The sequence below is a fragment of the Mustelus asterias genome, chromosome 19, assembly GCF_964213995.1.
Source record: "Mustelus asterias chromosome 19, sMusAst1.hap1.1, whole genome shotgun sequence".
NCBI classification, from domain to species: Eukaryota; Metazoa; Chordata; class Chondrichthyes; order Carcharhiniformes; family Triakidae; genus Mustelus; species Mustelus asterias.
In genome coordinates, this window is record NC_135819.1 from 53,222,187 (window position 1) to 53,247,119 (window position 24,933).

Genomic DNA, 24,933 nt, shown 5'->3' on the forward strand with positions numbered 1-24,933 from the left:
TTCTGTAATTTGATTTCTGTGTCTGTGCCCTGTTTGAGAACAGAGACCACTCCATCTGACGAAGGAGCATTGCTCCGAAAGCTTATGGTATTTGCTACCAAATAAACCTGTTGGACTTTAACCTGGTGTTGTGAGACTTCTTACTGTGCCCACCCCAGTCCAACGCCGGCATCTCCACATCAGGAGTTTCTTCGGCAGGATTGGAAATTGTGCACAAAGCTTCCTGTCTATCAGGGTTTTAGATGGGGACAGGTCGCATTGTAAGAGGGTGGATAGGCAAATGAGAAATGCAGTGAGAAATTCCTCATTCTTCTTCAACCAAACAGGACATTAACTTTGTTACAGACCTGGGGGTTTACATCACTCACTTACTGTGCAGAACTCTGCAAAATGCTTGCTCATCTGTATGTATGGTGTCAGAAATGTAGACTGGTCCAGTGACTTGAAGTAATGGAACTGGCAATCAGAATCACTTTGTGCATTATGTGCATTTTAAGTTTTTGGGAGTATGAATCTTTTGACCTAGATAGAGTTCAGAATTTTACCAGCCCATTGGTGATGGTAAATCCAGAGGCTCTGTGACCAATGGAGGGGGGTCAAGTGCTGAAGGTGAACATTATCCTGATGCCTTTAAGTTAACGCATAGGTCAAGCTACAAAAATGTTGACAAGGTGCCCAAAAAACTGTTAACTCAAAAATAGTGTACAACTGAGAAACAGCGATGATTAAAAGTCAATGATCAAGATCACAGCTTCAAGGTCAATAAAATAAGACAAATCCCTTTTTGTTATACTGGAGTTCAGGTTTTTTTATTAGAGTTTCAGAGTCATGTTCTGCCAATCCATTTGCCTTTCTGGTAAATGCTGCTTGCTTTTCATTTATTATGGGCAGGAAACATGGAAAGATGTGCATAAGTAGGGTTCTTTTCCAGAGAATTACCTTTGAAAGGTGTTGGTTGCTTCCTTTATCAGGTTGACTATTAGGTCATTTCCTGTCTTCTGCCACTATCTGACCAATCAGGTTTGTGCTGCAGTGAGGCCTGGACCATGTATCAGTGACACATAAGAGCGCTCGAGAAACTCCACCAGCAATCCCTCCTCCAATCATCCAAATTCAGTGGGAGGATCATTAAACACCAGTGTTCTCCTTGACACCAGGTCCACAAATATTGAGGCAAAGACCCTACAAAATCAATTCCCATGGACAGGATACTTGTCCAGATGGGCATCTCCCCCACCATTTCCTGTTTTCTCAACTCTCAAGATGGTCAGCATCCCAGGGAAGGAATAAGAAAACACTACAAAGACACTCTGAACTCTCCTTGAAGCATGGAAGCATTGACATTAATGACTGGGAGGAGCAAGTTCCCAATCACTCAAAATGGCGACACCTTATCCATCACGCTTTGAGTCCAAACACCTTAATGATGGGGCAGTGTGCAGCTCAGAAGGATAAAAAGGAAACAAATCCTGCACTCCAGACGGCAATACCTCATGGAGATCCTGCCCCATGTATCCAAAGATTGGCAGTTCGAGAGTCGGCCTGGTCAGTCGCATGAGGACTCATGGCAGAAACTCTGGACTCTGAGTAGGTTCATCCTTGAATCAAGCCTGTGATGATGTATGGCAGCAACAGCCTGCAAGTCTTCTTTCATTACCTCTGGGTATCTCTCTTTGGGCCCCATAGCACAGTGTGTTAAAGGATATCCATCCCCTTTCTTTTCCCTTACTTCTTTTTTCAGTGCTATATCAGAAGAGACAAAGGTTCTCTACCCTCCTGCCGATCTGACAGCCATTCTGTCCTCCCTTTCCTGAAATGAATGGTGATGATAATGCCTTTCCTATAAGCTAATGCAACCTGCAACTGTGTGTCACAGCCCTCAGCCCTACTCCAAAATAACTGCACCCACCATTAGCGATATTTCTAATGCCTTGTCTATGCCAAAAATGTTATATTGAGGCTGGATAATTCTGCTGGGTTACGGTTCATCACACTGGGCAGTACAAATCACTCTCTCTCTCAAGGGGCAGCACAGTGGTACAATGGTTAGCACTGCTGCATCACAGCGTCAGAGACCTCGGTTCAATTCCCGGCTTGGGTCACTGTCTGTGTGGAGTTTGCACCTTGTAGCCATGTCTATGTGGGTTTCTTCCAGGTGCTTCAATTTGCTCCCACTCTTCAAAGATGTGCAGGTTAAGTGGATGGGCCGTGCTAAATTGCCACTCAGTGTGGGGGGGGGGGGGTTGGGGGGGGCATGTTAAATATATGGGGTTATGGGGATAGGTTGGGAATGATCTCCTTCTGCACTGTAGGGATTCTGTAATTCTGTCAATTCCTGTTGGGATCACACTTTAATGGAAATCCCAACTTAGGTGTCTTGATTTACCAGAGGGCAACTGGCACTCATAGAATCACAGAAACCTTATAATGCAGAAGGAGACTATTTGGCCCATCGAGTCTGCACCTACAACAATCCCACCTAGGCCTTATCCCCGTAACACCACGAACCTATGCATTCCGGGACACTAAAGAGCAATTTAGCATGGCCAATGCACCTAACCCGCACATCTTTGGACTGTGGGAGGAAACCGGAGCATCCAGAGTAAACCCATGCAGACATGGGGAGAACGTGCAAACTCCACACCGACAGTAACCCAAGCCGGGAATCAAACCCAGGTCCCTGGAGCTGTGAGGCAGTAGTGCTAACCATTGTGCCAACGTGCCGCCCATCTGGTGCAACTGTACCTCACTCTAGAGTCAGCACCTTCAAGGGGGAAGCAGAGGGGCAGAGTAAACCTGGGGAGAAGTAGGAAAAGATAAATAAGATGCATGTGAATAAGTTAAAAGAGCCGGTATTTGAGACAGGACATCACTGCTGTTCTCTTCGGGGATTTAATATTCTCGTACTGTGATCAACGGAATGTTTACTACTTAGTAGGTTTCAGTTGGAGAGAATTCAGGATTCAGCAGCGTTTATCCAAGTTTTTTTTTCTGGTTAACTGGCAGAGATTTTAAATTTTTTCTATAATAATATTGACTTCTAAATTGTATAATTCTGTTAATTTGGGAAGATGCTGTTTTAACTGGGTTGTGGGCACATCACAGAGTCACCCTTTCCAGTCGATAATATTCCCAATTGTCACTGATACATACTACAGACAAAATGCCATAGTTTCTTCAGTTCACCTCCTGTGCTCAGACTAGTCTCACTAGAATGATCCCCGGTGTAGGGAGATTTTCTTATGAGGAAAGGTTCAGGAGGTCGGAACTCGACACATTGGAATTTAGAAGAACGTGAGGCAATCTCATTAAAACATATATGATTCTTACGGGGCTTGACAGAGTAAATGTTGAGAGAATATTTCCCCTAATGGGAGAGTCTAGGACCAGAGAGCATAGTCTCAGGATAAAAGGGTGCCAATTTAAGACTGAGATGAAGAGGATTGTGAGTCTTTGAAACTCCTTACCACAGAGGGCTTTTAGGGTAGAGTACTTATGTATACTTAAGACTGAGAAAGATAGATTTTTGATCAGTAAGGGAATCGAGGGTTATGGGGAAAGAGCAGGAAAGTGGACATGAGGAATGTCGGATCAGCCATGATCCCTTTGAATGGCGGGACAGGCTTGAGCGGCCAAATGGCCTACTCCTGTTCCTAATTCTTTTGGTATCATGGTCTACTGTCTTGTTTTAACACTTTAAATGCTACATATGCAAATATGCATCTACACACATATATAGCCAAAAAGAGATGTACAGCAATTTTGTGGTGTTAACTGCTTTGTTGGTAAACGATCCCCATTGATGCACTATCAATCGAGCCGAGACTAGTTGTGAGCAAGACAAATAGGCTTTTATTGGCAAGAACTTGGAGCCATCCCTGTCGATGATCTGGTCTGAACAGAGAACAAGGGGGGAGGAGCCACCACCTTTATACCCAGATCAGGGGAAGGAGACTTGGGCGGAACCGACCGGGATGTGCCACATATACAGGTAACAGATAGCAGATAACAGTGGTTTACCACACCCATTAAACGTAAATAAGATTGTTGGAATTGGAATTTATTACTCTGGTCATCCCCTTCCTGAAATTGGATTATGGCATAAAGTCTCAATGATACTGAGGATCTCGTGGTTTAAGTATCTATTGATCAAAATTACTTTGTCACTTTTAATCTATTTTTTGTCTGGGAAAGATGGGTTAACAATGGGCAGGATTCTCTGGTTCTGTCCATGGTGGAATCCATTGCGAGCGCCAACGGAAAATTTGGCGTTCCAGCCAAAACTCCATTAACCTGCAACACCAGAAAATCCCAGCCACAATGAAGACAGAAGATTTTAGCAAATATTTTGAAATAGCATCAGTCAGCAGGTTAGGCCTATTTTAGGACAGATGTGCAGAAAACAAAGAACAAAGAAAAGTACAGCACAGGAACAGGCCTTTTCGGCCCTCCAAGCCTGTGCCAATCATGATGCCTGAACAAAACTAAAAAAACTTTCTGCTCTTACTCAGTCCATATCCTTCTATTCCCTCCCTATTCATGTACCCATCCAGATGCCTCTTAAATGTTACTATTGTGCCTGATTCCACCACCTCCTCTGGCAGCGCATTCCAGGCACCCACCACTCTCTGCGTGGAAAACCTCCCCCGCACATCTCCCTTAAACTTTCCCCCTCTCACCTTGAACCTGTGCCCCCTTGTAATTGACACCTCCATCCCAGGAAAAAGCCTCTGACTATCCATCCTGTCTATGCCTCTCATAATTTCGTAGACGTCTATCAGGTCTCCCCTCAGCCTCCATCTTTCCAGTGAAAACAATCTTAGTTTATTCAACCTCTCCTCATAGTCAGCACCCTCGAGACCAGGCAACTTCCTGGTGAACCTTCTTTGCACTCTCTCCAAAGTTTCCACGTTCTTCTGGTAGTGTGGTGACCAGAACTGCACGCAATATTCCAAATGCGGCCTAACCAAGGTTTTCTATGGCTGCAACATGATTTCCCAACTCTTATACTCAATGCCCCGGCTGATGAAGGCAAGCAAAGAACAAAGAACAAAGAGCAGTACAGCACAGGAAACAGGCCCTTCAGCCATATGCCGTTTTTGACGAAACCCAATTTAGTGCCGATTGGAGATCCTGCACAGGATCATAATGCCCCATGTTTTTTAAAATTAATTTAACGGATGTGAGCATCGCTAGCTGGGCCAGCATTTATTGTCCATCCCTAACTGCCTCCATTCCAGAGGACATTTGAGAATCAACCACATTGCTGTGGGTCTGGAGTCACATAGAGGCCAGACTGGGTAAGGAGACAGATTTGCTTCCCTGAAGGATATTTGTGAACCAGAGGGATTTTTTTACAACAATCAACAATGGTTTCATTGTCATCATTAGACCTTTAATTCTAGATTCTTATTGAACTCAAATTTCAGAGCAGACTCAAGAGGCCAGATGGCCTACTCCTGCTCCTAGTTCTTATGTTCACCATCTGCCATGGTGGGATTTGAACCCAGGTCACTGGACCTTATCTTAGGTCTCTGGATTACAAGTCCTGTGACATTACCACTACACCACTGCCTTGCTCATTGTCTTAACCAGCTCAGCCATCAAGAAAGCCTTACTGTCAATCTGAAGTTAATTGCTTTGAAGAGGAATAAGAAAAATGAAAGAAAATAGAACATAGAACAGTACAGCACAGAACAGGCCCTTCGGCCCACGATGTTGTGCCGAGCTTTATCTGAACCCAAGATCAAGCTATCCCACTCCCTATCATCCTGGTGTGCTCCACGTGCCTATCCAATAACCGCTTAAATGTTCCTAAAGTGTCTGATTCCACTATCACTGCAGGCAGTCCATTCCACACCCCAACCACTCTCTGCGTAAAGAACCTACCTCTGATATCCTTCCTGTATCTCCCACCACGAACCCTATAGTTATGCCCCCTTGTAATAGCTCCATCCACCCGAGGAAATAGTCTTTGAACGTTCACTCTATCTATCCCCTTCATCATTTTATAAACCTCTATTAAGTCTCTTAAGAAACCTCTATTAAGTCTCTAAGAAAGAAGGATAATACATGGTGTTTTTACAACATTTGATCACTTTTAATGAGGAAGTTCACCATAGCATCTGCATTTATTATTTTCTTATGGTTTTGACAAAAGGTCATCACGCTTTTTAAACATTCTTTCATAGGATGCGAGTGTTTCTGGCGAGACCAGCATTTGTTGTCCATCCCTCAGTGCCCTTGAGAAGGTGGTGGTGGGCTAACTTTTTGAACCGCTGCAGTCCAGGTGGTACAGATACACCTACGTGCTGCTAAGGATTTTGACACAGCAACCATGGGGAGAGATACAAAAGTGTCCAGAGGGGCAATTTTTTCACACAGAGGGTGGTGAGTGTCTGGAACAAGCCGCCAGAGGTAGTAGTAGAGGCGGGTACAATTTTATATTTTAAAAAACATTTAGATAGTTACATGGGTACGATGGGTATTGAGGGATATGGGCCAAATGCGGGCAATTGGGATTAGCTTAGGGGTTTTTAAAAAAAAGGGCGGCATGGACAAGTTGGGCCGAAGGGCCTGTTTCCATGCTGTAAACCTCTATGACTCTATGTAGGACCAGCAATATAGTCCCAAATCAGGGCAGTGTGTTTTGGAGGGACACTTATCGTTGGCAGTGTTCCCATGCATGTGCTGCCCTAGTGCTTCTATGTGGTAGAGCTCATGGATTTGGAAGGTGCTGTCGAAGGAGCCATGGTAAATTAATGCAGTGAAACTTGTTTATGGTACGCACTTCTGCCGCTGTGCATCAGCAGTGTGGGGGGTCAATGTATAAGGTAGTGAATGGGTTGCTGATTAGGCGGGATGCTTTCTCCTGGATTGTGTCCTGCTGAAACATTAGCTCTATTTTTTACCTCCACAGATGCACCTAGGCCTGTTGCGTATTTCCATATGCTCTGTTTTTACGTCAGATTTCCAGCATTTGTAGTATTTTGCTTTGTATGTCATTTTCTTCGGCTGGCTATTTTAATCCCTTGAACAGAAACGTTTGTACGTCATGTTGAGGACGCAGATAACATTATATCTTCTATTTATAGTATGACAACATGTGAGTTGGCAGCCTGGCATATGTAGTAAGTTGCTTATCTTTATTATTCTGCTGTGCGTCAAACTATGCTGAAGTGTGCTCAGGCAATGATAACATATCTAATAACTGTTTAACAGCTTTTTATATGCTTGCACTGTAATGATCATGTGAACTATTACGGGGAAATTGATATCGTCCATTATCAATCTATCATAAAAGAGACATTTGTCTCAACTTGCTTCACATTAATATGCTTCTGGTTAGAATTGAGCAGATGAATTTGGAGAAAAACAAATGGAGAGATAAAGCCCAAATATTAAGTGTGTCATGTTTAGTAATTTATCTATCCCCATGAAACGTATCTCTGCACCATATGCTCTTTGCAGTGAGAGCTCTTGTGATCGGTGTGCATTGATGCAGGTATAACACAATGGCGATAAATCCTCATTAACTTCTTAAGAGTTTTTACATTATACATATTTTAGGAATGCCTATATTGACAGCACTTTAAATTCGTTACTGAGTGCTGAAAGGGAGTCTTGTTATCCTTGTAATACTGTGATTGGAAGATGATAATTTCCAGTGAAGCCCGCAGGATGAAACAGTTCACAACCTACAAAAAAAACAACTGGAGCCGTATCCACTCTGGTGACAGAAATACTTCATCCTGATCACTGGACCACCAATTGTTTATGTCAGTGCTTTGTCTTCCCATTATCCCCTCAGGAAGTCCAAAGAGGAAGCGGTGGCACAATGTTAACGTCTGTGGCCTAGTAGTCCAGAGGCCCAGGCTAATTTACTGGGGATGCAGGTTCCAGGGACGCAGCAGCTGGTGGAATTTAAATTCAATAAATAAATCTGGAACTAAAATCTAACCTCAGTGATGGTGACTATGAAAAATAGAACCTATTTGGGTACCAAGGTCCTTGTAGGAAAGGAAATCTGCTGACCCTAGCTGGTCTGGACTCTATGTGACTCCAGACCTACAACAATATGGTTGACTCTTAATGTTCCCTGAAATAAGAACATAAGAACATAAAAACTAGGAGCAGGAGTAGGCCATCTGGCCCCTCGAACCTGCTCCGCCATTCAATAAGATCATGGCTGATCTTTTTGTGGACTCAGCTCCACTTACCCGCCTGCTCATCGTAACCCTTAATTCCTTTACCGTTCAAAAATTTATCTATCCTTGCCTTAAAAACATTCAATGAGGTAGCCTCAACTGCTTCACTGGGCAGGGAATTCCACAGATTCACAACCCTTTGTGTGAAGAAGTTCCTCCTCACCTCAGTCCTAAATCTGTTTCCCCTTATTTTGAGACTATGCCCCCTAGTTCTAGTTTCACCCGCCAGTGGAAATAACTTCCCTGCTTCTATCTTATCTAATCCCTTCATAATCTTATATGTTGCTATAAGATCTCCCCTCATTCTTCTGAATTCCAATGAGTATAGCCCCAGTCTACTCAGTCTCTCCTCATAAGCCAACCCTCTCAACTCCGGAATCAACCTAGTGAATCTCCTCTGCATCCCCTCCAGTGCCAGTATATCCTTTCTCAAGTAAGGAAACCAAAACTGTACACAGTAATCCAAGTGTGGCCTCACCAGCACCTTATACAGCTGCAACATAACCTTGCTGTTTTTAAACTCCATCTCTCTAGCAATAAAGGACAAAATTCCATTTGCCTTCTTAATTACTTGCTGCACCTGCAAACCAACCCCTTGAGATTCCTGCACAAGGACACCCAGGTCCCTCTGCACAGCAGCATGCTGCAATTTTTTACCATTTAAATAATAGTCCATTTTGCTATTATTCACACCAAAATGGATGACCTCACATTTACCAACATTGTACTCCATCTGCCAGAACCTCACCCACTCACTTAGACGAGTGGGTGAGCAAATCACTCAGTTCATAGACTCCCCACACTGCAGAAGAGGCATTTGGTCCATCGAGTCTGTACTGACTCTCTGACAGAGTATCTTATCCAGGCCCTCTCCCCTGGCGTTCCCCTGTAACCCCATGTATTTACCATGGCGAATCAATCTAACCGACACATCTTGGGACACTAAGGGGCAATTTAGCATGGACAATCCACCTAACCAGCACATCTTTGGACTGTGGGAGGAGACCGGAGCACCCGGAGGAAACCCATGCAGACACAGGGAGAACGTGCAAACTCCACACAGACAGTCACCCAAGTTCGGAATTGAACCCGGGTCCCTGGAGCTGTGAGGTAGCAGAACGAACGACTGTGCCACCATGCCGCCAGATGTATCTAAACATTACAAAGCTGGAAAGGAATTAAACCGGACTGACCACTAGGCATTGGGCTCGGCACCTGAAAAAACAATGAACTCCAAATTCTGTCAACTCTGCAAAGCCCTCCTTGCTAGTATCTAGGGGCTTGTTCCAACATGAGGACAGTTGTCTCACAGACTGGTCAAGCAACAGCCTGACATAGTTAGACTCACAGAATTGTACCTTACAGGTAATGTCCCAGACACCACCATCCCTATCCCTGGGTGTGTCCTGTCCCACCGTCAAGACAGACCCTAGCACCCCCCCCCCCCCCCCCTCCCCCACCCCCAAGCCAGAGGTGACAGCACAGTGGTATACAATCAAAAGAGACTTGCCTTGGGAGTTCTCAACATTGACTCTGGGTGTCATGAAATCTGATGGCATCAGATCAAACATGGATAAGGAAACCTCCTGCAGATAGCCACCTACCATCCCTCCATCCCTCAGCTCATGAATCAGTACTCCTTCCTCCATGTGGAACACCATTAGAAGGAAATACTAAGTGTGTCAAGGGCACAGAATTTTCTCTGGGTGGTGTCTTCAATTCCATCACCAAGTGGACTCGGTCGCACCACTACTGATCAAGCTAGCTACGTCCTAAAGTTTATAATTGCTAGACTGGGTCTGCAGAAGGAGGTGAGGAACCAACAAGAGAGAAAAACATACTTGCTCTCATCCTCATCAATCTTACCTGTCTCAGATGCATCTGTCCATGACAGTATCAGTAGGAGTGACCACTGTACATCCTTGTGGAGATGAAGTCCTGTCTTTATATTGAGAATACTGTCCATCATGTTGTGTGGCACTACAACCATGCTAAATGGGATAAACTTTGGTGAAATATAGCAACTATAATGTGAGCATCCATCATGCACAGTGGGCTATCAACGGCAGCAAAATTATATTCAATCATAATCTGTAACCTCATGGCCCTGCATATCCTCCACTCTCCCATTACTGTTAAGCCAGGGGATCAACCCTGGTTCAGTGAAGAGTGCAGGACGGCATTCCAGGAGCAGCAACAGGCATATCTAAAAATGAAATGTCCACCTGGTGCATGCCAAACAGTGGAAGCAGCATGTGATAGACAGAGCTAAGCAATCTCAAACCAACAGATCAGATCAAACAGTCCTACCATGTCCAGCTTTGAATGGTAGTGGACAATTAAACAAGTAATTAAAGGAGGAGGCTCCACAAAAACACCCATCCTCAATAATGGAGGAGCCCAGCACATGAGTGCAAAAGACAAGGCTGAAGCATTTGCAACAGTCTTCAGGCAGAAGTGCTGAGCGGATGATCCACCTTGGCCTCCTTGCTGCATTTTCCTGCATCACAGATAACAGTCTTCAGCCAATTCAATTTGCTACACATGTTATCAAGAAACAGTGGAAAGGATTGGATCCTACAAGCACTACGAGCCCTAACAACATTCTGGCAATAGTATCAAAGATTTGTGCTCCAGAACTAACCACGTCCCTGGCCAAGCTGATCTAGTGGAGCCACAACATTGGCAATGTGGGAAATTACCTAGGTATGTTCTGTACACACAAACCAGAACAAATCCAACCTGGCTCATTCTGCCCCAATCAGTCTACTCGATCATCAACAAAGTGACAGAAGAAGTTGCGACAGTGAACACTTACTCAGCAATTGGCTGATCACTGGCACACAGTTTGGGTTTTGCCAGGACCACTCAACTCCTGACCTCATTATAACCTTGGTACAAAAATGGACAATAGAATTGAACTCAAGAGCTGAGGTGAGGGTGACTGTCCTTAACATAAAGGTAGCATTTGACCAAGTGTGACATCAAGGAGCCCTAGCAGAATTGGAGTCAATGGGAATCAAGGAAATCTTTCCACTGGTTAGAGTCATACCTAGCATAAAGGATGCTAGTTATGATTGTTGGAAGTCAATCATATCTATCCCAGAATATCGTGGCAGAAATTCCTCAGGGTAGTGTCCTCAGCCCAAACATCTTCAGCTGCTTCATTAATGACCTTCCTTCCATCATAAGGTCAGAAGTGGGGATGTTCACAGATGAATGCACAATGTTCAACATCACTGTAACAATCTATGTCCTTGTGCAGCAAGACCTGCACAACATTCAAGCTTGGGCTGACAAATGGCAGGCTGCTTCTGCACCACACAGCTGCACATCTCCAACAAGGGAGAATTTAACCACCTCCCTTGAAATTAAATGGCATTACCATCACTGAATCCCCCTTTATTAACATCCTGGGGTTGCCATTTACCAGAATCTGAACTGGACTAGCCACATAAATACTGTGACTCCCAGATCAGGTCAGAGGCTGGGAATTCTGCAGTGAGTACTAGCTCCTAACTCCTCGAAGCCTGTCCACCATCTAAAAGGCACAAGTCAAGAGTGTAATGGAATACTCTCCACTTGCCTGGATGAGTGCACTTCCAACAACATTCAAGAAGTTTGGCACCATCTAGAACAAAACAGCTCACTTGATGGGTACACCATCTATCACCTTAAACATTCACTCCCTCCACCACCGATCCACAGAGGCAGCAAGGTGTATCATATACAAGATGCACTTCAAGCAGCTCACCAAGGCTCCTTCAAAAGCACCCTCCAAATCCATGGCCACTACCTCCAGGGAGGACAAAGGCAGCAACTGCATAGGAACACCACCACCTGCACGTTCCTCTCCATGCCATACAACATCCTGAATTGGAAGTATATTGCTGTTCCTTCACTGTCACTTGGTGAAAATCCTGGAACTCCCTCCCAAACAGCACTGTGGGTGTACCTACACCACATGGACTGCAACAGTTCAAGAAGGCATTTCACCCACCACTTTCTCAACGGCAATTAGGTACTGGGCAATAAATGCTGACCCAGCCAACAAAGCCCACATCCCTTGAATGAAAAAAAATCAAACCTTATTAGAATATAAACACATGTTCACATCCCATGAAAGAATAATAATCTAAAAAATAAATAAGGGATATGGATTATGTGGTTGTGATCTTGTGAAAAGATTCACTTCTGATCTTCTTTGGGTTAATGAATGGGTTAGTGAACTCTATCCCCGACCCCATCCCTTATTATTATGTAACCAATGGCAAAATGATGTGGTGGTCAGCTGACCCGGTATAAATAGAAAGCAGATGGGGATTATGGGATGCATTTGTAGCCCAGGATGTGGCCTAAGTGGTGGTGTAATGAAGTTTCTTTATTAAACCTTTATTTTGATTTACTTTGTGAAGTTAGTTCTCTCATTGCTTACTACTGGATGACTAGAAATTTTGTTCCTTGCAAGGCGTTGAGGAAATTCCTGAAAAAGAGGAAATACCCTGGGCCTCTGCTGTTTTCATGTGGCTTCCTCTGATCAATCATCTGAACTTATGGTAGAACAAGACTTACTCCATCCACCCACTCTTCCCTAGAGATTCAGGGTTAATGCTCCCATTTGTTCGTTTATCTCTTAAATCATAGACACATTCCCAAATTGCTGTCCTAATTCAGGATTTACTGAACAGTGAGGCAATTGTACTAATAAATCTTTCCCAATATCCGGGTCCCTAAAATTCAATCAGGGCAACCTAGCAAATAAGAAATATATGTGCAAGTTGACTGAAGGCTTCAATCTTTCTTTGAAAGTTCACCGGCTTTAGGCAGTGGCTCCTCACATATACTTCTGGTCAATACCTCAAAGTTCTTCACATGGATGCTTCAGGTTATATTGGATGGGATTCTCCCAAAAAAAACTTTGAAGTACCGAATTTACTGGAGTAAATCCCTTGTTTTTTTCAGCGGAATTTTCAAAATGAATCTCCCACACTCTGTGCACTGGAGAGAGCCCAAGCGTGGATCATGCTAAGAATCAGAAGGTGGGGTCTATTCTCGCTGAAGAAGCCAGTAATATAGCGCTGAGCAGGCCAGTGCACATGCGTCGATCTGTCATAGAATCCTACAGAGCAGAAAAAGGCCATTCGGCCCATCTAGTCTGCACCAACCACAATCCCACCCAGGCCCTATCCCCATATCCCTATATATTTACCCACTAATCCCTCTAATCTATGCATCCCAGGACACTAAGGGACAATTTAGAATGGCCAATCAACCTAACCCACACATCTTTGGACTGTGGGAGGAAACCGGAGCACCCGGAGGAAACCCACGCAGACACAGGGAGAATGTGCAAACTCCACACAGACAGCGACCCGAGCCGGGATTCGAACCCAGGTCCCTGGAGCTGTGAAGCAGCAGTGCTAACCACTGAGCTACTGTGCCCCCCCTTCATCATAGTGGATTAATAAACCATAGTGGCCAAGGGGCCCCCTGGGCATTGCCACTTTGCCCCTTGGGCAGTGCCAGGGGGCCAGGCTGGCACTGCCAAGCTGGCAATGCCCAGGGGGCACCCCTCCTTACCCCCATCCTCCTTGAGTGCCTTCATAGCTTCCCTTCACTCCAATGGGGTTGGGCCACCACCTCCCCTCTTGTGAAACATTCCTGGTTGGGGGGGGGGGGGGGGTGAGGGGGAGGTGGCAGGCCTCAGACGTCAGTCCTGGGCCCGGGAATGATGTGTCAATGATCATCTACATAATTTCTGCAGCTCCGCACTGATTTCTGGCGTGGAGCTGATGATGCCGCAAATCCTGCGGGTGGAGACGCACGAAGAGCGTGTAGCCCAGCGGGAAGCCCAGTACACGGCCTCTGCTTATATCTCCCAGCCCACTGCACTGCTAGAGCAGCGCAGCGGGCTGGGAGAATTGCCCCCATTTTGTGGAACGTCCACAGCCCCTTGTTCTGTGTGTCCAGGACACTTTGCACGCTGAATGCGACAGACCTCAGGCAGAAGGTGAAATTCCCCCTGATGAAGAATGGGAGCTTGCCCTTTTTTTTTCATGATTAATAACCCAGTCACAGAATTGCAGAAACACGCAGGTTTGGAACATGCAAGTTCTGCTGATGTAATTAGCAGGCCATTAATTATGGTGGATCACAGGCTTACTGCCATTTTTTTTAAGTTAACATCTCATTTACCCTTAAAGCTTTCACAGTTTTTGGGTGGCTGCCTGTATAATAGCAGAGATAATACTGTAGCTATACAAATCTTTGGCTAGGCGACTCTAGGTTTTGCCACTCTATTGCTGCCTGAATGTCAAAACAATGAAAAAAAATCAGAAGTGAAGTCTCCAAATGAGAAAAAGACAAAATACTGTGGATGCTGGAATCTGAAACAAAAACAGAAAATGCTGCAAATCTCAGCAGGTCTGACAGCATCTGTGGAGAGAGAATAGAACCAACTTTCCGAGTCACGATGTCTCTTCGTCAGAGCTGAAGAGAAGGAAAATCTATGAGTGTGTGTTGGGGTGGAGGGGGAGTGGCGGGAGGGGATGCGCAGGTTGGTGGTGGCTGTAAATGTCCTTTTGTCTTTGCTCGTCCTATCAAAGGGAAGGTAAATGGTGATGATAAAGTCTGAGAATGGTGCTAAGAGCGTCCATTAAGAGATCGGAATGTGTGCATGGCAGAACAAAGGTGCAGAGTATCAAGCACAGTGCTTAGCTCTGCTGTCTCACAGCTCCAGGGACCTTGGTTCGATTCCCGGCTTGGGTCACTGTCTGTCCAGAGTCTGCATGTGTCTGCATGGGTTTCCTCCGGGTGCTCTGGTTTCCTCCCACACTCCGAAAGACGTGCTGGTTTGGTGCATTGGCCATGCTAAAATTCTCCCTCAGTGTACCTGAATAGGTGCCGGAGTGTGGCAACGAGGAGATTTTCACTAACTTCATTGCAGTGTTAATGTAAGCTTACTTGTGACACTAATAAATCAACTTAAACTTAAGGACAACCTGAGGAATGTAGCAGTTGGCCCTAGTGGAGTGAGGGGCCCGGGGGGGAGGGCGGGGGGTGGGCGGGGGAGGGGGGGGTGGGCAGGGGAGGGGGGGGCGGTCGCGGTGGAGGAGAGGGGGGTGGTTGGAAAAGAAGATGAGAAGTGAGATTTTAGAAGTGGAAAAATAAAAATAAGAATATAACGTAATAAAAATGGATGAATAAGATGAAAAGAAGAAACAAAATAAATGGAGTTGGGATGAAGGAGGAGGGGAGGGTTCATGCTCTGAAGTTGTTGAACTCAATGTTCAGTCCGGAAGGCTGTAAAGTGCCCAGCTGGAAGATGAGGTGTTGTTCCTCTAGTTAGCGCTGAGAAGTTGAGTGATAAGGAGAAATGAGAGAGACTAGACAACTTTTAAGAACATAGAAGTTTAAGAGGAGATGGGACCTTTCTGGAATGGGTCAAGGTGAATTGCTTATTCCACAATCAGTACAGGTTCATGCGACCTTTTTCTGTGCTGTAAAATTCTCTGATTTTATGAAAACCATCACACACTTGGTGACATCTCGCATGGTTTTGCTTAGTGCACTGCAGTATAATTAGGTACAGTCCAGTCTATGCACCAGCACTACTCACATCCATTTGATTGTCATTAATATTTTTTGATTTTTATACAATGCTTTGGTAATTGAGGTGGGCAAGAGCAAAGAGTACAGTGATAAGTGGAGCACCTGGTGAAGGAACAGCAAGGAGATCTCATGGGACAGTGATAATGCCTCTGCTTCTGAACAAGAAGTTCTGGGTTCGAGCCTTGCTGGCCATGGAAAGTGCATCCACAACAAGTTGAGTATCAAGTTGGGAATCATTTCAATGGAAAAGCAGGAGTGGACTGATCAGTCATGTAATGGGAAGAAATTGCAACCTGTACCATCACTATTCATAGCTTCAGGGTACAACATAAATGTAAAATTGTATATTGTCACAGCAACTTGGACTCCTTGGGGGAATGGATGGCCAGTGTGGATCAGGTTGCTGCCAACATAATGGGGTTCTGATTGGAGTGGATTCAGGACTTGCCTCTTTGCCTTATTCATGGTAGAGATGGTGGTGCTGTGGGTAGGACCCAGTCTTCAGCAGAAAACTGAAAAGAAGAATTAGAAGGAGCAGCATGTTTTGTGTTCATTACAAACTCTTCTAAAAGTTATTTTTTTGTAGTTCGGTGCATTTGACCCAGCCAATTTAAATTGTCCCCCCCACAAACCACCCGCTTCCTCCAAACCTCTCCCCAGTTTAACATAACCATAGTAATACTCAATTGGGAGAAGAAATTTGTTTTGACCTATTTCTGAGCCTGAAATAGATTGTGCACATCAGTAGCTGAAGGCCCAGATTTTCTCCAAAAGATTAGGCCCCAGGCTTCATCAGCATATATCTGGTGAACGACAGGTGTAATCAGGCTTCCAGAGGCAGCTGGCAAGTTCTACAATTGATTTGATTTATTATTGTCACATGTATTAGTATGCAGTGCAAAGTATTGTTTCTTGCATGCTATACAGACAAAGCATGCCATTCACAGAGAAGGAAAGGAGAGGGTGCAGAATGTAGTGTTACAGTCATAGCTAGGGTGTTGAAAAAGATCAACTTACTATATTACAAGGATGTTATAGGGCTGGCTGCCTCCACCAAATTTTTGGTGAAGTTATTCAGATTTTTCCTGTTTATTGCATGAAGTCCTTTTTGTTTGTGGTAATGTTTTGTGATGATGTGGAGTTTGTTATTAACTTATTGTGGAGACACATGAGTGCACATTAATGCATGCTTCAGATTGGAAGAAATTAAGCTCGGGAAACTTTCCACTTTCACAGCTTGAATCATAGAATCCCAACAGTACAGAAGCAGCCATTTGGCCCATTCGAGCCTGCACCGACAACAATCCCACCCTAACCCCGTAACCCCGCACTGTTACCCTGCTAATCCCCCCTGAAGCTAGGGTCAATTTAGCATGGCCAATCAACCTAACCAGCACATCTTTGGACTGTGGGAGGAAACTGAAGCACCCGGAGGAAACCCACACAGACACGAGGAGAACTTGCAGACTCCACACAGACAGCGACCCAAGCCAGGAATCGAATCCGGGTCCCTGGCACTGTAAGGCAGCAGTGCTAACCACTGTGCCACCGTGTTGCCCGAATCACAAAATCAATAAAATGGCAGACTATTCATCGGAAACAGTGGGAGGGATTTTCTAACCCTTCCCGTCAGTGGAATCGTCTGGTTCCGCCGATGAAGAAACTCTGCCTTGCCGGCCATAGGTTCCCCAACAGCAGGAAGTGTGAACAAAGAGAAACCACGTTGACAGTGGTGGGACCAGAATATTCCACTGCCAGTCAATGGCGGACCACCTCTGCGACTGCAAAACATGCCATGAGGTGAGGGAGGGGGGAGGGGAAACAGAAAATACTTCCCATAGAGCAATGAAAGCTGTTATATTTTCCCAGACTGCACTGCGACAACAGTAAGACTGAACAGTTTGAGAATAGGGTCACCTTTACTATCTACCCCTAGAAAGAAGATTAACCAGCTAATTTATTTAGATAGTGATGTCCAAAGCCCAGTTTGGAAATAAAGTGGGTCAGCATTAAACTGTTCATGTTTGGGCTGTCTCTCTCTCGCTCTGTGTGTTAAGATATTAAAAATAACTCATCAAAAAATGGCCTATATACAGCCACCAAATTAAATTAGGTTATGTTACTGAATTATCTTTAAAAGTTAACTATGACTATGCACCATGTTATCAAGCACAATCTGCATGGACTTATGGGATCAGGCTAATTTCAATTTCCTGACCAAATGTCAGGTATAGGAGCTTACGCGTGAATGGGTAAAATCTCACATAATACTAGGCTGAGTGCAATAGGCACTCAACAATAGCAGCTAAGGGCTTGAGGGGCTGAATGGCCTCATCCTACTCCAATTTCTAATGTTCTCAGGGGGATGTGTTGAAGTTGCCCATTAGCGTCAAAGCAACCTCCACAATTTGTGAATTTGGAAACACTACAGGTAAGAGTTCATGATCTTATCAAGTGGAAGATCCACTATGACTTTGATCAGTTGCGTGCCAAGCACTTAAATAGTATTACCTTCCCCTCACACCATCACAGAGTCAGTGAATATCTGGACTGAAATGCCCATGATGCGACCAACTGCAGTTTACATCACAGCCTTCACTGGGGAGGAGGGGGGGGAGATCCGATCCCAAGGGTCTTTGTATAGGACGAGGGTCTGATGGAGGTTTGACCTTTGGGCAGAGGCAGGGAGAAGGCATCCCTGCTCCCCCTGGCCCTCAAGCACTTACCCTCCTCGTGAAGCTCTCCTCCGCATCCTTCAGCCACCAGATTTCTAAAAGCCTGGGAATACTCGGCTATCCACTAATAACACCTTTAATTTGCCAGTGCTTCTCTTACTATTAATTGGCCGTTGTAGGAGGAAGTCCAAGATTGTTGGTCACTCGCGCTTCTTAAAGCTAGTCTGCACTTCTTAAAGGCCCAGTGTACTTCAGATGCAGCAGATGCTGGGAGTTGTGCTGCAGCTGAATCTAGCCCGACAGAGAGAAGAACAGCTGACCATGGGAGAGTGTGGGCAGTCAGGTTTCCAACTGCTGCACTGATAGTTTGGTAGAGGAAGTGGAGTGGAGATGTCCTGTATCCCCAGGGGGCCAGGATACACTCTAGACACATGAATCATTGAATCAAAGAAAGCTTGTGACACAGAAAGAGGCCACTTGGCACATTGTGTCTGTGCTGGCTGAAAAATAAGGCAGCCAGTCTGATCCCACCTTCCAGCATTTGCTTGTAACCCTGCAGGTTACAGCATTTCAGGTGCATATCTAGACATTGTTTAAAGTTGAGGGATTCGGCCTCAATATTCTTTTAGGCAGTGATTTCCAGACCCCACCAACAATTCAGGTGATTTTTTTCGTCATCTCCCCTTTATCAATCGCTTTAAATCTATCCCCCTAGTCACTGACCTCTCTGCTAAAGTAAAGAGACTCGTCCCATTCACTCCCACTCATAATTTTGTACATCTCAATCAAATCTTCCATCAGCCCCCTCTGTTCCAAGGAGAACGACCACAGTCCTTCCAATCTTTCTTCATAGCTGCAATCTTCCAGGCCGAGCAACATCCTTGTACATCTCCTTTGTATCATCTCCAGTACAATTACCTCCTTTCGGTCATGAGGTGACCTGAACATCACACTGTACTCAAGTCGTGGCTTAACTAATGATTTATACAGTTCCAGCAGAGCCCCCTGCTCTTAATTTCTACAACTTGGCCAATAAATAAAACAATACCATGTGCTTTCTTAACCTTTATGTGGCCATTCACTCCAAGGTCCCTCATTTCTTCTACACTTCGCAGTATCCTCTCCATAAATGTTATTCCCTTGCTTTGTTTGACCTCCCCAAATGCATAACCCTACACTTCTCTTGGTTGACTCCCATTAGCCACTTTTCTGCCCATCTGATGAGTCTATGATGAGAAGACAATGGAACCAGATAGCTACAGGGGTGAATGTCAGGAGTCAAGCTCCAAGAACCATGGTGAGAAGGAAACTTTCTGAGGTCATGACCACCAGTATGGCTGAAACGATTAAAGTTTCCTCGTACCTAATACTTTTTCTCAAATCCCAGTTGCCCTGCACCCCCAAACCTCTTCTAACTCACAAGGTACAAATGCTGTGTTATGACCACAGCAAACATTAACTGCTGAGCAAACAAAATCCTAAAGGGAAACATGGTTTAAGGGCCTTAACCTTTTTTGTATACTGACAATGAGATGAAAATGTCCAAATCTTAGAAGCATGAACTTGAGTAAGACTTTGGGGATTTTATAATTAAAAGTAAAAGATTTAGTTACAAGAAATAAAGGAAACTTATGCACACAGAATTGCAGTTAGACAGTTTAAATTAGTTTTACAAAACATTTCCCAAAAAGATTCCATTGGAACTGTCAAAGCTGTCAAAGAACTGTCAAGCTCTCAAAGAGTTATCAAGCTGTCAAATAACTATTAAAGGATACTTGGTGAGTTCGCATGGAGAGGTTAAGAGCAATGGGTGGTAGGTGGGAGCACGTGTTGGCATCGAGTTAAAATGGAGGAGTGAGAAAAAGCCATGAGGATGAGAGGGACATAGGGTGTATGAAGGAGGGACCATAGGGACATGGGATGGGGCCATGGGCTGGAATAGTTTTGCATGGATCGGGCATAGGGTGTCTTTGTGGTGGGGGGAGGGAGGGAGATAGTGAATTTGGAGACTGTCTTTTATTGAAATCATTTTTTAATTAAATTCATCTAAGCTCCAGAGCACAGGGGCAGGTCCACCTCTGCACCCAAAAAAGGTTAAGGCCCTTAAACCATGTTTCCCTTTAGGATTTTGTTTGCTCAGCAGTTAAAGTTTGCTGTGGTCATACTCAGCCCAGGGATAGCAGCTGTACTAATCCAGCATGATCCCCTAGATCCAAAATTAGAACTGCAAGCTACTATTTTCATAGGTCGGGTGTACATGGACAGTAGAATTCCCAAGTGTGCGCACCTGACCCAGGAACGAAAATGTGGGCCTGTGAATAATTTACAGGAGGATATTGGCAGGATTGGCATGTGGTGAGACACTGTCCCCAAGTATACCACAGCCAGGACATGGGAAAAGATAGTGCAGAGAAGTACCAGCTGGCTGCATGCCAGTTCTGTTGCAGAGGGCTCATGAGGACTTTGATGGGTGAGGCTACAAAAAAAAGCCTGTGAATATGCACAATAAAATCCTTGGTATACTGGGAAGCCTACCCGAAAACCTGTAAGCAACGTCAGCGAAGATGAATGGAGTCCTGGAGCAGGGTTTTACACAGAGCTTGGAGCCCATGTGGGTCAGAATGGAAGGGGTGCCAGATTCAATTAATAACTTGTGGAACCAGCCACGATGCCATGTCTGATGGCTGATGGTTCAGCTTCCATGAACACACAAGCACTAGTAGAAGATCAGACTGCTGCTGTCACGGTTCTGGATACCAGTTTTCCAAGGGGCCTGCAGTGTGTCACAGCAGTCCAGGAAACCATTCTCCAACAAGTCATTTGGATTGCTGAGTTGCAATCCCAAGAGAATGACGATGCCTTACAGAGCAAGAACTTGCTGTTCTCTCTCCATAGAGTCATAGAGGTTTACAGCATGGAAACTGGCCTTTCGGCCCAACTTGTCCATGCAGCCCTTTTTTTCAAAACCCCTAAACTAATCCCAATTGCCCGCATTTGGCCCATATCCCTCTATACCCATCTTATCCATGTAACTGTCTAAACGCTTTTTAAAAGACAAAATTGTACCTGCCTCTACTACTATCTCTGGCAGCTTGTTCCAGACACTCACCACCCTCTGTGTAAAAAAATTGCCCCTCTGGACACTTTAGTATCTCTCCCCTCTCACCTTAAACCTATGCCCTCTAGTTTTAGACTCCCCTACCTTCGGGAAAAGATATTGACTATCTAGCTGATCTATGCCCCTCATTATTTTATAGATCTCTATAAGATCACCCCTCAACCTTCTACGCTCCAGAGAAAAAAGTCTCAGTTTATCCAGCCTCTCCTCATAACTCAAACCATCAAGCCCCGGTAGCATCCTAGTAAATCTCTTCTGCACTCTCTCTAGTTTAATAATATCCTTTCTATAATCGGGTGACCAGAATTGCACACAGTATTCCAAGTGTGGCCTTACCAATGTCTTGTACAACTTCAACAAGACGTCCCAGCTCCGATATTCAATGTTCTGACCAATGAAACCAAGCATGCCGAATCCTTCTTCACCACTCTGTCCACCTGCGACTCCACTTTCAAGGAGCTATGAACCTGTCCAGATGAAGAGATTTATTATCACCTACAAAGTTTACATGCCCAGTTAAGTCATGGTTTATGTAAGCTTCAGTCAGCAGTCGCATATACCTATTACATCTCCGGATGAGTCATGCTGCATACAAAGTAATATGACGCTTAGAAATTCAAAGAAAAATCTAGTACAGCTACCAAACATGGCTGATGGACAGGCTGAAACTTGAATAGGAGGTCTATTTAGACCGTAGCTATCGTGGGAAGATGGGTACATTTCGATGCTTGTAGTTGCTGGAAAACTGTTATAATGTACTGATTACTTGTACCAACTTGTGAAAGTTTGGCTCTGGATCAGAAGAAAGCAGCAGGAAATCATCGACTTTCTTATTTTTTTTTAATGATAGTTTCGCATCTGCAGTTAAGTGTAACATTTTGAAGTGTGACAGATGCCATCCAGAAGGCAAGACAGATACATACGAGGTGTAATTTTTAAATTTATTTGGTATTTTCCAGCATTTCAGAGCTGAATACATCAATATTATGGTGGCTGAATGTACACCAGAGGAAAGGTTCCATTTCAAACTTTAGCTACGACGAAATGTGGACAGAGCCCTATCGGAATCGACTTTAACTCGAAGTGAATGGCGAGTGTGGGGCAGCGAGCTGATCACCAGGCTCACCCTGACTTGTTGCTGTGGGGCCCAAACCATTTTAACTCTTCGGTGTCATTGGACAACTCCACACCGGACTCTTGCCACAACCTCACATCAGTGATGGCAAGCTGGTGGACAGGGGCAAGTGAGGCAAGACTGGAGGGGGACAACTGGAAGTTGGTTTCCTTGTGCACTCTGGGTGGGCCATGTACTGAGAAAACACAATCCAGTATTTTGCTTTGTTGTCCAATTTGCAGCCCTTGCACACTGTTTCATAGAATCATAGAATCCCCATAGTGCAGAAGGAGGCCATTTGGCCCATTGACCCTGCATCAACCACAATTCCATCCAGGCCCTATCCCCGTAACTCCACGTGTTTACCCTACTAATCTCCCTGACACTAAGAGGCAATTTAGCATGGCCAATCAACCTAACCCGCACATCTTTGGAGTGTGGGAGGAAACCGGAGCACCCGGAGGAAACCCATGTAGACACGACGAGAACGTGCAAACTCCACACTGACAGTCACCAAAGGTCAGAATCGAACCCGGGGGTCCCTGGCATTGTGAGGCAGCAGTGCTAACCACTGTGCCACCATGCCGCCCTGTTTGTGTCCATGACTTGGGCAATAATTTCAATTGAAGAGACTTTTGCAATGCTTACCAGATGAGTGCCACATGAGTGAATCCTATGGGCTGTACTTTCCTCATTTTTCTTTCTAGTATTTTATCAGCTTTAATGTGGGCCAATTAAATCAATTATTTGCATAAATGAATTGCATTGAATAAATATGTGGTATATGCAAATAATAAGTAGGAGCCAAGGGGCTATAAAACAAAGAAATTATTAAATAGAAAAACAAGAGCAATTAGTTACAAATTAATTTGAATCAAGCTAAATCCATCGACTGAATATAATTCAGATAGCCAGTAATTCCATTATATACAGAATTAAATTAACATGAAGAAATAAATACAAATTATAAATGACACTGGCAATGTTGGGACTGTCGGAATTTGTGACAATGAGACGTTGGTTTCCTCACACACTCCAAAGATGTGCGGGTTAGGTTGACTGGCTAAATGATTGTTCTTCAGTGTCAGGGTAAATAGGTGGAGTTACGGGGACAGGGGCTAGGTAGGATTGTGGTCGGTGCAAACTCAATGGGCCAAATGGCCTCCTTCTGCACTGCAGGGATTCTATGATTCTATGAGACTGTTCCAGATAGTCAGAGCTGAAGGAAAGGAAACCCTCCAGTGGAGAATCCTTGGGGGTAGAATGGGGTTTGGTGGTTCCTCTTTATTTGGATACTACGGGACCCCTTAACATTCCAAAATGACATCTGTGGTGCATACAGACTTCTGATGCAAAGAGCACTGGAAGCCAAGTTGTTAAATGGTTTAATCGGCACACATGCGCGTATAACCTTCGCCAAAATTATGCAGAGCAGAAAGGTCATGACGTCTGGTTTGATGCCAGTGCTGCTATTTTGGAACTCCATGCTCAAGCTGTGCCTTTTAACCTCCCACAGCAGAACACTCATTCAATGGTACGAAGGAATATTAACCCCCCCCCCCTGCACCCCCCTCTCCCTGCCACCCCTCCACCACCACCAGTGTTACTTAAAGGCATCATTAAACTTCTTACAGGTTAGTTGCTGGTCTACTTCTTCTGACTGTTGCTGCAATCCTCTGCATTTTGTGTGATTTGCCACACTTGTTAAAAAGTTTCATCAGTCGACAGGGGGTAGTCAGTGCTAAAGAAATATATGGTGATAACTTGTGCACAAAGCAGTTGCTTCCAGGTGTGGATGGCTATGGAAACCTCCCACTTGGAATTAGGCATGACGGTGAGGAGGAGAAGAGGTCACACAGAGCAGGTTAAGTTTTAGAGGATGAAGGAGGGTGAGAAATGTTCAGAAGGGTTCTGCCCAGAGCATTCAGAGTGAATTCTCCTCCCTGAACTTCATCCACAATCAATGCTCGAGACTTCCACACTTCAGCATGGATGACCTCCCTGAAATCTGCCAAGTGTTGAAGCCACAATTCCAACCTTCGAGAGAGGGATTACAGTGTCAGTGGCTTTAATGGTGACCGTGTCTGTTAACATTCATGCATCTGGCTCCTTCCAGGCTGCTGCTGGAGGCGTGAGCAACATTTCACAGTTTGCAGGGTATTGCTGCACAAGGGAGATCACTTGGCTGTCTCTGCAAAGACAGAGAAA

The 24,933-nt window shown here is 44.8% G+C and overlaps 1 long non-coding RNA gene across 2 annotated transcripts in view; it reads right to left on the minus strand.

Annotated features, from left to right (window-relative positions):
* Positions 1 to 22,153, minus strand: part of LOC144507951 (uncharacterized) — a 102,457-nt gene extending 80,304 nt beyond the window's left edge. Inside the window, exons 1-3 of one of the 2 annotated variants that reach the window (XR_013500180.1) lie at positions 21,948 to 22,153; positions 10,074 to 10,198; positions 5,157 to 7,913 (exon numbers count right to left, since the gene is read on the minus strand). This is a non-coding gene — a long non-coding RNA (uncharacterized LOC144507951). Of the gene's footprint in view, positions 1 to 5,156; positions 7,914 to 10,073; positions 10,199 to 21,947 lie in introns of those variants that run through there. The other variant, XR_013500181.1, reaches the window with a different exon arrangement.
* Positions 22,154 to 24,933: the final 2,780 nt, after the last annotated feature.